Below are 12,783 nucleotides of genomic sequence, written 5' to 3'. Positions count from 1 at the left end.
TAGCCATTCCCTTTTCCAGGAAATCTTCCCAATCCAGGAGTCAAACCTCAGTCTCCTGCATTGTAAGCAGATTCTTTATCATTTGAGCCACCAGGGAAGCCCCACCACTTACTAGATGGAAAATTACGTGAAACATTTTGCTACTGTTTAATGGATCAAATCATTGGTTTCATTAGCATTGGAGAAGGAGTCTAGCACGTTGACCCTAGAGCTAGGAAAAGAGGAAGGTGATAGTTCCCTTTGGGAATTAAATTTTGGTAGCACTAGTGGTAAAGAGCCTGTCTGTGATTGCAGGGGCATAAGAGATGTGGGTTTGATCCCTGAGTTGGAAAGACCCCCTGAAGGAGGAAATGACAGCCTATTCCAGTATTCTTGCCTGGAGAATCCCATCGACAGAGGAGCCTGGTGCACTACAAACCATAGGGTCACAAAGAGTCAGACATGACTGAAGTGACTTAACACACATAAAGTCAAGAGAAGAAATAGATTCCCTGGACAGTAGGAATCTGTTGAAAATGCTAATATATAAGTGAAGGATTTATTTTATCAAAAAGGGAAACCATAGAAAGAGTCAGAGACACTTAAATTCAGTGGTTAATTCCACAATTGGCTGAGTGGATGTATTACATGCGTTTGCCATGGGAATTTGAATATTTCTCATTCTGATATCCAGTTCATCACAAGGATAGAGCTGACTATAAATCACAGGAGCCCATAAGTATCATTTCCCACTTATTGACAAGATAGCAAATACCATCAAATGGCTATGGCCAGCTAGCTTAACCTGATGCCTTTAAACATTCAACACGGCCAATTCCCCTTATTTTGAGGTTTTGCTCAGTGTGTAGTTTTCAATTCCCATAAAATTTACTTTTTCATTCTCTATTCTTTATAGATCTTATTTCTATGTTCTTGAATTACACAGAAAATCCAAAATATTGTTTTTTACTGATTATGTGGTCATTTCCCATTGGCATTAGGTGACAAAAATATTCTGATCCATGTGGTAGCATTTTCTTTCTGGTGTCTCTCCCAGTCTCACTAGGTTTGTAGTTAAGTGTGATTCAACCTCTTGTGGCCAAATTTCCCCTGCTTGCTGGCTTAATTCTGTCTGGATTTTTAAAGAGCCACAGTCCAGAAGCATTTCTTAGGATCAGTGTTGAGGACCAATGCAGTGACTACCATTTGCAAATGCCCTTTCCTCTCTACTGATATTCCCAATTGTCAAGCTACTAAATTTCTGGTTGTTTGATTCCAACAGTTTTACCTTGCATCAGTTACAAAGGGCATATTTCATTGCTAAACACAGTCTAGCAAGTAAGTGACCTAGTTACATCAATGAAAACATTAAAGAAAGAAAATGTTTTCAGTGTGCTCCTGGTATAAATATCTATAAGGTCTAGATATCCCATTAGGATATCTGCATACCTTCATTTGTTGCAACACATTTATGTATCAATCATTGAGAAGGCAATGGCAATCCACTCCAGTACTCTTGCCTGGAAAATCACATGGACGGAGGAGACTGGTAGGCTGCAGTCCATGGGGTCGCTAAGAGTAAGACATGACTGAGCAACTTCACTTTTACTTTTCACTTTCATGCATTGGAGAAGGAAATGGCAACCCACTCCAGTGTTCTTGCCTGAAGAATCCCAGGGATGGAGGAGCCTGGTGGGCTGCCATCTGTGGGGTCACACAGAGTCAGACATGACTGAAGAGACTTAGCAGCAGCAGCCCCATTCCAGATGTATACATAATTTTTATATTAAAATTACTGAGAATTTGATTAACTGAAAGCCAAGGGAATTTATGGGAAATTATTTGTAGAGACAATCTTAAAGAAATGTAAGGATAAAAACAAGACCAATGGCTATATTCTGCAGGATCAAGGCAATATTCTCAAGTAGTTTGAATTTTTCTATCATTAATGAAGGAGAAAACATTGGATGTTTTTATGGGCATTAAAAATGGCAAGATGTATCTTAGATTAGTAAAACTGTAATGACAGAAGAGTGAGGTCTTAATGCAATAAGATTGGTGGCCTTATCATGAAAAAGGACATCAAAGATCTCTCTCTCTCAATCTTTCTGCATACCCACCCAGAGAAAAGACCATGTAAGGACACTGAGGGAGTGCCATCTGCAAGTCAAGGAGAGAGGTCTCACCAGAAGCTGCTCTGCTGACATTTGGATCTTGGGCTTCCAGAAGTGTGAGAAAATACATTTCTATAAGAAAAGAAATAAACCACACAGTCTGTGGTATTTTGTTATAAGAGCTTGACTTTGTTAATAATTTCCAAGGAAACTGATGGGTGAATAATCTTGTAATGTTTAGTAGAGTCATAATCTTCTAATTTGAGGTATATTTACAATATTGTGTTCCTGAACAGGAAATAAATGGTGGCAAATACATATATAAAATGTTTGCCATTATATATATAGGCAAACATTTTATATATATATATATATATATATATATATAATGGCAAAACAAATATATATATAATGTTTACAGTGATGTGTTTCTTTAAAAGATACTTCACTCTAGCATATGGGGTCCTCACTGTTATCAGAAATAAGTTTCAAATGAGACAGGATGACTTCCAGATTCTGGAAACCAATTAATACACAGACCTAACTAGATTGCAACAGGTCACCAGTGAAAGTCCAAATCTTAAGGAGCAGAAATAAAACAGAATCAAGTGAATCTGGCAGACAGGTGGCAGTCAAAACAAAGGGACGTCAAAACATAGCAGAAAAAATAGGTAAAAAATTTACTGAACACTAGGTAGTTTCCAAATGCTTATAAGACCTTTTGCACATGTAGGGAATACTATTTGTACATTTTAGACCATAAGCTTTCTTTTTCTATGTCTACTGTCCTATGACTACCACCTACTAGAGTATTGTCATTTATTACTCTATATAAAGAACAGATACAGCCTGGGGAAAAAAAATGTTACATTAAATTCTAAGCGAATTTTTGCTCTTAATGTGTTACATTCTACAGTGATTCAGATATATGTATATATACATGTATATATGTATACATACACACTCATATATATATGTGTGTGTGTCTGTGTGTGGATGTGGTTGTTGTTGTTGTTATTGTTCAGTTGTTAAGTCACATCTGAATCTGTGACTCCTTGAACTGCAGCATGCTAGGCTTCCCTATCCTTCACTATTTCCTAAAGTTTGTTCAAACGCATATCCATTGAGTTGGTGATACCATCCAACCATCTCATCCTCTGTCACCCCCTTCTCCTCCTGCCTTCAATCTTTCCGAGCATCAGGGTCTCTTTCAATGAGTCAGCTCTTTGCATCAGGCGGCCAAAGAATTGCAACTTCGACTTCAACATCAGTCCTTCCAATGAATATTCAGGTTTGATTTCTTTTTGATCTTGCAGTCCAAGGGACTCTCAAGAGTCTTCTTCAGCACCACAATTCAAAAGCATCTATATGCGTTCTTTTTCAGATTCTTTCCCATTAAATATTATTACAAAATATTCAGTATAGCTTCTCTGCATGTTTTTTTAACTCACAGAAAGTGAAGTAGCTTAGAACTAAAGCACCTTTTGATTTATAAGGATTTGATATTTGAAAAAATCTGGATCAGTTTGTGTCTAATAGATCAAAAGTGAAATTAAAGAGAGAGCACTGAGATTTTGCTGAAAGCCCTGAAGTGGAGAATGCAGCATACAGCAACACTCTTCTATCTAACAAGAAAGAGAACACATATACTTCTTAAGGAGAGAATCATAGAAGACCTGAAAAGTGAAGAGGAATATGGGAAGGAAGACCATTATGAGACTTGTTTGGAGCTTCCTTGTTGACCTCACAGGGCCACCATTCTGCAGGTATGACTAGAGAACCCCAGGGAGCTGGCTGAATTCCAGAGCAGAAGAGCTTCTTGGGTGAATTCTGCACTTAAAGATACTCATCAGCAGATTTGTCCATGACACTCTAGACACAAAAAGCTTCCTCGCAATGTGCACCACTGGATTGAATTTTCATTCCAAATTTGCTTTGAATGGTGTCCCAAATCTAAGCCTTCAGACATAAGTTAATATCTAACAGGAAAAATTTATGTAAACCATCCTGCATGCAAATACTTTACACTCATACACTAGGGCACACATTAATATGTGTCTTGTTATATCCCCATGGCATATCAACAAATTAACTAAGAATAGAGCTATGTGACTGAGCTTCCCTGGTGGCTCAATGGTTAAGAATCTGCCTGTCAAAGCAAGAGACACAGGAGACATGGGTTCAATCCTGGGTTGGAGGATCCCCTGGAGGAGGAAATGGCAACCAATTCCAGTATTCTTGCCTGGGAAATTTCATGGAAAAATCCAAAATAGGTAAACCCCATAATCAGAGGTCAAGTTAGGAAGCTGAGACATTTATTGCCAACACAATGAGGGAGAGTTGCATGAGAAACAGGTGAACAGGGATTAGAGGTGAATACACAATGGCTGTCATTGTGTATTAAGTCATCCCAGCAGGCTCAAGGAAGAAAGAGGTAACAGGATACAGTATAGCCGCCTATCTCTCCAACTTTTGAAGTTATACCAATCTTTTTTCCCTAAATCCATAGTCATCCTGAGAGCATGAGCAGTAGAAGAAAGAAAAGAATGAGGAAAAAATAGAGAGAGTTTAAATGGGAAGACAGTCCTGATATAAAGCTTAAATTTGAATTGATTTAGTTTAAATATTGGCTGAGGCTAAACATCTAAAAGAAGCTAGATTTTTAACTTAGAAAGCTATATTACATTTTTAGATTGAATATTATTGGACTTCAAGGTGGTTAGCAGTGGAGCAATTAAATGAGGCAGTAGGGACAACCAAATTGGAAAAAAGATACATCTTGATGGACTTTTGATATCCTGATCCTTTTAGGATGTTTATTTTATCTGATAGATATTTTATGTGATGGAATTTGGGGTAATATCTCAGTTCTTATACAACTTAGTTTTATTAATTAAGTTACTTAAATTTCTCCATAATTTTTTATTTATTTTTCTATAAAAAGGAGATATGATTATAGAAATAGTATCCAAATAATATCAAGGATGAATAAATGAGACCCCAAAGGTGCATCTTTTTAAAAGCTATTTCCTGGATTTCCTTGGTGGTCCCATGGTTAAGAATCTTCCTGCCAATACAGGAGACACAGGTTTAATTCCTGGTTGAGGAAGATTCCACATGCCACTAAGTAACTAAGCCCAGGCGCAACAACTTCTGAGCCCATGTGCCTTAAGCTCATTGGAGAAACCACCACAATGAGAAGCCTGCACACTGCAACTAGAGAAAGCATGAGTGCAGCCACGATGACCCAGCACAGACAAAACTAAAATAAAATAAAGAGATAATAAAACCTTCTTCCTTCCACCCAATTTGCAGTGTATGCTATGTTCTAAATGATAGCTTTCTAATACATCCCTCAGACATGTCCTCAAATATGCTAGGCTAGGTGATTACATAGTAGCCAAACCACATGCAAGATTTCTGAACAAGTGAGGACCACGGAAATTTCTGGGAGATAAACTCTCCTTTCTAGAGAAGCAGCATTGAGCTAAAAGCTAAAAGAACCACCTCAAAATAGATTTTAGTATAAGATTGATATCACAGCCCATTAACTCACAAGGACAAGTTGATTGAGTTAAGAAGTGGCTTATTTGATTTATAAACAATACAGTAATTTGAAAACAGATGCTTTATGCATTTTGTTCTGTTTCAGTTATTTGTAAGATTAGATTTTATTTCAAGTTAAACTTGGCAAATGCCATTGTTTGTGATAGCATCAAGCTCTGGCCTATTAAAATATATTTGTTCTATGCACCACACACTGGGACCTTCTGTCTTCATTCTGAGGGAGATTAATGCTGTGGCAGTGGGATGCAAAGGTTGCACACCTTCTTGTTTTACATCCAGAAACAGTGATAAAACATGTATAGAAACCCCACTGGCAAAGAAACATGGTTTTAATCACTGTCTACATTCTTTTGCTTGCATATTCCTCCCTCTCACTGAACATCAAAGTGCCTCTTTAGTCAAAACAAAACAACTCCTGCAGGTGTTCATTTCTTCCCTAATGCTTTTTATCTCTCCTTGCTTCCCTGATTGCTCAGACTGTAAAGAATCTTCCTGCAATGCAGGAGACCAGGGTTTCATCCCTGGCTGGGAAGATACCCTGGAGAATGGCTACCCACCCAGTATTCTTGTCTGATGAATTCCATGAACAGATGAGCCTGGCAGGCTACAGTCAAAGGTGTTGGAAAGAGTTGGAAATGACTGAACAACTAACACTTTCATTTTTCACTTTCAGGGACTGTGGACACCAATGCCTTTTCACCACAAGCTATGTTGCAAAAGACAAAGAAAAGCCCCCTATGATGGAAAAAAAATATTTAAATGAACCTTCACTGGGGGAAAAACTCACTTCTAGTTTATAATATACATGAAAGTAAAAGTCATTCAGTCACATCTATCAACCTCATGACTGTACAGTCATAGAATTCTCCAGGCCAGAATACTGGAATGGGTAGTTGTTCCCTTCTCCAAGGGATCTTCCCAACCCAGGAATTGAACCGAGGTCTCCTGCATTACAGGCAGATTCTTTACCAGCTGAGCCACAAGGGAAGCCCAAGAGTGCTGGAGTGGGTAGCCTATCCCCTTCTTAAGGGGATCTTCCCAACCCAGGAATTGAACTAGGGTCTCCTGCATTGCAGGTAGATTTTTTATCAACTGGGCTATCACATAGTATGTCACATATTTCTTTGGCTAAAATTTTGGCAAATGCATGTGTATGATAATATGAAAATCTTAGTAGAGATAGTTCCATAAGGAACAACAGGACAGATTTAATACTCTTTTTGTAGTTTGCTAATAATAAGCGTAGGTTTCCCAGGTGGCACTAGTGGTAAAGAGTCCACCTTCCAATGCAGGAGAGACAGGAGATGTGGGTTCAGTCCCTGGATCCAGGAGATCCCCTGGAGGAAGAAATGGCACCTCACTCTAGTATTCTTACCCGGAAAATTTCATAGGCAGAGGAACCTCGCAGGCTACTGTTCATGGGGCTGTCGGGGGAGTGTGTAATTTCCTCAGTTCTGTCTCATCACAGCAAAAATTTGAAATGGCAGACCAGTGTTACAGCTAGGTTACAGCTCAGTTTTATTTGGCAAGCAAGGGAAAATACATCCTCGAGGCATGAAGGCAGGCCAACACAAAAGAAGAGACAATAAGAGGGGTTCAATTTTGGCTCCTCTTTTCATATATTTTTCCTCCTCCCCCTGAGCCTGCCCTGTGTAAATTGGGCTAGCCAGGAGGACTGTTTGTTTCACCTGAGATTCTCACTCCGGTCCTCTGACCACCCTTTATTCCATTTTTGCAGGCTTCTCCCTTCTTTGTCTTTTAGCCATTGACGTTTTCGACTTATTTTTCCTAGTCTAACTACCTAACAGGGCCACAAAGTGTTGGATACTTTTGAGCACACAGATGTAGATGTAGAATAATAAATGTACTAGTTATTCAGTGCTTCCTCTATTAAATATGCCTATAATATACTGCTGCTCCTACTGCTAAGTCGCTTCAGTCATATCTGACTCTGTGCGAACCCATAGACGGCAGCCCACCAGGCTCCACCATCCCTGGGATTCTCCAGGCAAGAACACTGAGTGGGTTGTCATTTCCTTCTCCAACTCATGAAAGTGAAAAGTGAAAGTGAAGTCGTTCAGTCATATCGGACTCTTTGCGACCCCATGGACTGCAGCCCACCAGGCTACTCCGTCCATGGGATTTTTCAGGCAAGAGTACTGGAGTGGGGTGCCATTACCTTCTCCATATAATATACTACACTATATAAACTATACCATCATTTCTAGGGATTTACATTATCTTCTTGACAAAAGCAGTTAAAGAAATAACTGTGCTGTGCTTAGTCGTTCAGTTGTGTACAACTCTTTGCCACCCCATGGACTGTATAGCCTGCCAGGCTCCTTTGTCCATTGGAATTCTCCAGGCAAGACTACTGGAGTGGGTTGCCATGCCCACCTCCAGGGGATTTTCCCAACCCAGAGATCTAACCCAGGTCTCCCACATTGCAGGCAGATTCTTTGCCATCTGAGCTACCAGGAAAATCCATTTAATAGGAGCTAATTTCTTCTAGTTAATAGGAAATTAAGCAAATGGCAATTTTTGATAGTCAAGTGATATGTCATGCTTTCACCTAATAAAAATCATAGTTCATCAATTTTTTTTTCTTGTCCAAATTCTATTAATATTACTAATATTGTTTGGGTTTTTTATTCTCCTTTAGACCCTTCAGGAAATATGCTTAAATCTCTTTTTACAAGAAAAATAATTAGTCTCCCAAAGAATATGTAAGATAAACTATACATCTGTAAAAAATATGTTGTTATAGTTATTTTTGGTATTATTTTTCTTCTAAATGGAAGAATCATGATGATTCATTCATTGGTTCATTCACTTTACATTCATTCACTTAGCATAGTAAATGTTTAACTATCAGAAAGACAACAGTATCATTTTCCTTCAATTATTCTTTTGACAGGGAGAAGTAAATAATTAGAAAAATATGAAAAAAAAGTTTTATGAAAACATGTTATATACATGTGGTAGTTATAGAAATTTTGCTGCCAACAGTCCTTTTCAATTCCCTTTTCTTTGAAAACTTGGAAAATTTCCTCCATGCCATTATACAGTAAGGGTGGATGTTTCAATCACGGTGCTCCATTTTTCCTGGACAAAAGCTGGGCACATTTCTCATTCTAGGCCGATCTTAATACTCCTGAAATATTGATCAATATTGTTTCAGAAAGGATACTTAAGACAAGTGGGACCCAGAAAAGTCTTTTGGAAGGTTAAATAAAATATCAGAACAAAGATTATTTATGTGTATGTATGTGTTCTCCTAAAATACTTATGATTACAAAGAAGGAATATAATTAATGAAAAATTTATTTCTACAAGAACTTTTTATTATCACAGAGGCGATATTCATCAGGAAACAGAACCTAGTAAGAATGAAAAAAAGAGCTCTCCATCCCCGGTCACCGCAACCTCCACCACTTTCGGGCCTAGTAGCCTGAAGCAAAATAAATAAATAAACTAAAAGATGACAAAAAGCCCGAAAACGCTTTAAAATTAAAAAATAGAGAGAAAGAGAAAGGAAAAAAAAAAAAAAAAACGAATCCTCTTCGGAAAACGCGCGGGGAAGTCACTTTCACACGCTTCTGGCCTGCCAGCCCCGCCACTGCACCTGGGAGTCTGTCGGTCCCCTTCCGTCGGTCCGGTGGTGAGCCGCCCGTGCGCCTGCGTCCACATGCCAACGCCCGGTTGCACCGCGTGGCAGCCCAGTGCCCGCCGCCCTCCGAGTGCCGGCCTCCACGCACTACATGTCCCCACTGCCCTTCGTCGGACCTGTGTGGGAAGCAGCTGTGCGCTCCGGCAGCCCAGGGCTTGCCGAGTCAGCACCAACAAATGGTTGGTTTCCCTCTTCCCCGGGCTGCAGTAATCTCAAACTGCCGGGAGCCCGAGGCCTATATTTATAGAGAAACGCACGTCCGGGAGGCCGCCGTGGGCACCACTCAGGGTGGTGGGGACTGGGGAGATGAACGCTGTGGCCAGCATCTACCCCATGGCCTCCCTGTACGTGGGTGACCTGCACTCAGACATCACCGAGGCCATGCTGTACGAAAAGTTCAGTCCTGCGGGGCCTGTGCTGTCCATCCGGGTCTACCGCTATATGACCAACTGCTGCTCCCTGGGTTACGCCTACGTCAACTTCCAGCAGCCTGCCTTGGACACCATGAACTTTGATGTAATTAAGGGAAAGCCTATCCAAATCATGTGGTCTCAGAGGGATCCATCTCTGAGAAAGTCTGGTGTGGGAAGCGTCTTCATGAAGAACCTGGACAAATCTATAGATGACAAGGCACTTTATGATAACTTCTTCTGCTTTGGGGAACTTACTGTCCTGCAAGGTGGTGTGTGATGAAAACGGTTCTAAGGGTTATGCCTTTGTCCACTTTGAGACCCAGAAGGCTGCCGACAAGACCGTCGAGAAGATGAATGGCATGCTCCTCAATGACCGCAAAGTGTTTGTGGGCAGATTCAAGTCTAGAAAAGAGCGGGAAGCTGAACTTGGAGCCAAAGCCAAGGAATTCACCAATGTTTACATCAGAAACTTCGGGGAAAAAGTTGATGATGAGAATCTGAAAGAGCTATTTAGCCAGTTTGGTAAGACCCTAAGTGTCAAGGTGATGAGAGATCCCAGTGGGAAATCCAAAGGCTGTGGAAGAGATGAATGGAAAAGAAATAACTGGGAAGGTCATTTTCGTTGTCTGTGCACAAAAGAAAGTGGAGTGGCAGGCCGAGTTAAAGCAAAAATTTGAACAGCTGAAGCAGGAGAGGATTAGTCGCTATCAGGGGGTGAATCTCTACCTTAAGAACTTGGATGAAACCATCGATGACGAGAAGTTAAGGAAAGAGTTTTCTCCTTTTGGATCAATGGCCAGTCCTAAGGTGATGCTGGAGGATGGGAGAAGCAAAGGATTTGGATTTGTCTGCTTCTCATCCCCTGAAGAGGCAACCAAAGCAGTCACAGAGATGAATGGATGCATGGTGGGCTCCAAGCCACTGTATGTGACTCTGGCCCAGAGAAAGGAGGAGAGAAAGGCTCACCTGACCAGCTAGGATATGCAGCAGGTGGCTGGGATGAGGGCACTGCCCACCAATGCCATCTTAAATCAGTTCCTGCCTGCAGCTGGTTTCTACTTTGTGCCAGCAGTTCCACAGACTCAGGGAAGATCTCTGTGTTACACATCTAACCAGTTAGCACAGATGAGGCCTAATCCATGCTGGCAGCAAGGTGGGAGACCTCAAGGCTTCCAAGGAATGCCAAGTGCTATACACCAGTCTGGGCCTCATCCAGCTCTTCGCCATCTGGCTCCAACCGGTAATGCTCCAGCCTCTTGAGGCCTCCCTACTACCACTCAGAGAGTAGGGTCTGAGTGCCCTGACTGCTTGGCTATGGACTTTGGTGGGGCTGCTACCGCCCAGCAAGGGCTGACTGACAGCTGCCAGTCTGGAGGTGTTCCTAAACCTCTTACAGAACTTAGCGTCTCGTACCGCTGTTGCTGCCACTGCTCCTTGGACTGTTGCACCTTACAAATATGCCTCCAGCGTCCGCAGTCCTCACCCTGCCATCCAGCCCCTGCAGGCACCCTAGCCTATGGTCCACGTTCAGGGGCAGGAGCCGCTGACCACTTCCATGCTGGCCACAGCACCACCACCCCCTGCCCCAGGAACAGAAGCAGATGCTGGGTGAACGTCTGTTCCTACTCATCCAGATGATGCACTCGAACCTGGCTGGGAAGATAACTGGGGTGCTGCTGGAGATCGACAGCTCGGAGCTGCTGCACATGCTGGAGTCCCCCGAGTCTCTCCGCTCCAAGGTGGATGAGGCTGTGGCGGTCCTTCAGGCTCATCATGCCAAGAAAGAAGCTGCTCAGAAAGTGGGTGTTGTTGCTGCTGCTACCTCTTAGACAAGGATGAACCGATTCAAAAGTCAAATAAACCCTCATGGAATTCAGTTCAAGGTTTGAAGACTTCCTAGCTTGTCCTATGGACCTCAACACCAAGAACCGCATTTGCAAATTTAATAGCTCATTTTGTATCAAAAGGTCAATTATGAAGCACCTAGAATTTTTCAATTTAAAGAATGTATTCTCTGGGTTCTGCTATGGCTCAGACAGTGTTAGGTTTTCTTTTTTTTTTTTTTTTTTCTATTGTGGGTTTTGATTTTTTTTCCCCAAGAAATTGGTTTTATTTGATGTACCCAAGTCTTAAGTTTCTCAATAAAGAAAAAAATCTCCATTAAAAAAAAAGAGAACTAAAAAAAGAGAATGGAAATAATAATGAATGAGAAAGAGAGATAACTATTGGCATAATTTGAGCTCTTGGAATCAAATGTAACTAAAGCCAGATTTCTCCACCTACTTCCTAATTACTGGAATCAGTAAATTCCTTTTAAAACATAATAATAGCACTATTGAATGTTAATGTAGCCGAATGTGAGCAGTAATCTCTCCCTGCTGTCTCAGATGTTTGCAGCCAGCCTAAAAGTAGAGGACAATGCTTTCAATTCCAAATCCTCAGGTGAGGTTCTCATCTATTTTACAGACTCCCTAAAAGATCCTTTAACTAATTCAGCCTGCTATCACCCTTTACCCTGAGGATATTTGAAAGAAGAAAAACAGTAAGTCTAATTGTCCATATCTTCCTGTGGCTGAAATAGCACCAAACTTAACCCTATTGTTCAGACAAAAATCCAAAAGTTTTCCTTAGTTTCTCACTTCTCTTAACCTTTACTTCAAATCCTTTGGAAAGTCCAATGGCCGTACTTTTAAAATATATCTGTAATCAAACTAGTTGTTACCTTTTTTACTTGACAACCAGTCACTAACACCATTATCTCCTCATGAAGAGGAAAAGTTAAAATTTTACATAACCTCCTACTTCTTTTGCCTCTGTAACTCAGCTTGCTCCTTGCAAAATCTGGATCACGTAGTCTCAGAAAGTGGGGACTCACAATACTAGGAACTGGAACTTATCTCACTAACCCTTGTCCTGGTCTTTGCAATCACCCAACCCCTGCAAACCTGCTTAATCATGCCTGTCATGCATAAAAACTCTCTAACCCCATTGTTGGGGCTCAGGGCTTGGAATGTCAACTCCTCCAGGCCTGCTGGCATAA

At 41.0% G+C, this 12,783-nt stretch overlaps 1 pseudogene; it reads left to right on the top strand.

Moving 5' to 3' along the window:
• Window positions 1–9,628: 9,628 nt before the first annotated feature.
• LOC114115408 (polyadenylate-binding protein 4-like) lies at window positions 9,629–11,744 on the top strand (annotated as a pseudogene).
• Window positions 11,745–12,783: the final 1,039 nt, after the last annotated feature.

Source organism: Ovis aries, chromosome 6 (genome assembly GCF_016772045.2).
Source record: "Ovis aries strain OAR_USU_Benz2616 breed Rambouillet chromosome 6, ARS-UI_Ramb_v3.0, whole genome shotgun sequence".
NCBI lineage: Eukaryota > Metazoa > Chordata > Mammalia > Artiodactyla > Bovidae > Ovis > Ovis aries.
The sequence above is the reverse complement of the archived record's forward strand: the minus strand, read 5'-3'. Positions and strand labels throughout refer to the sequence as shown.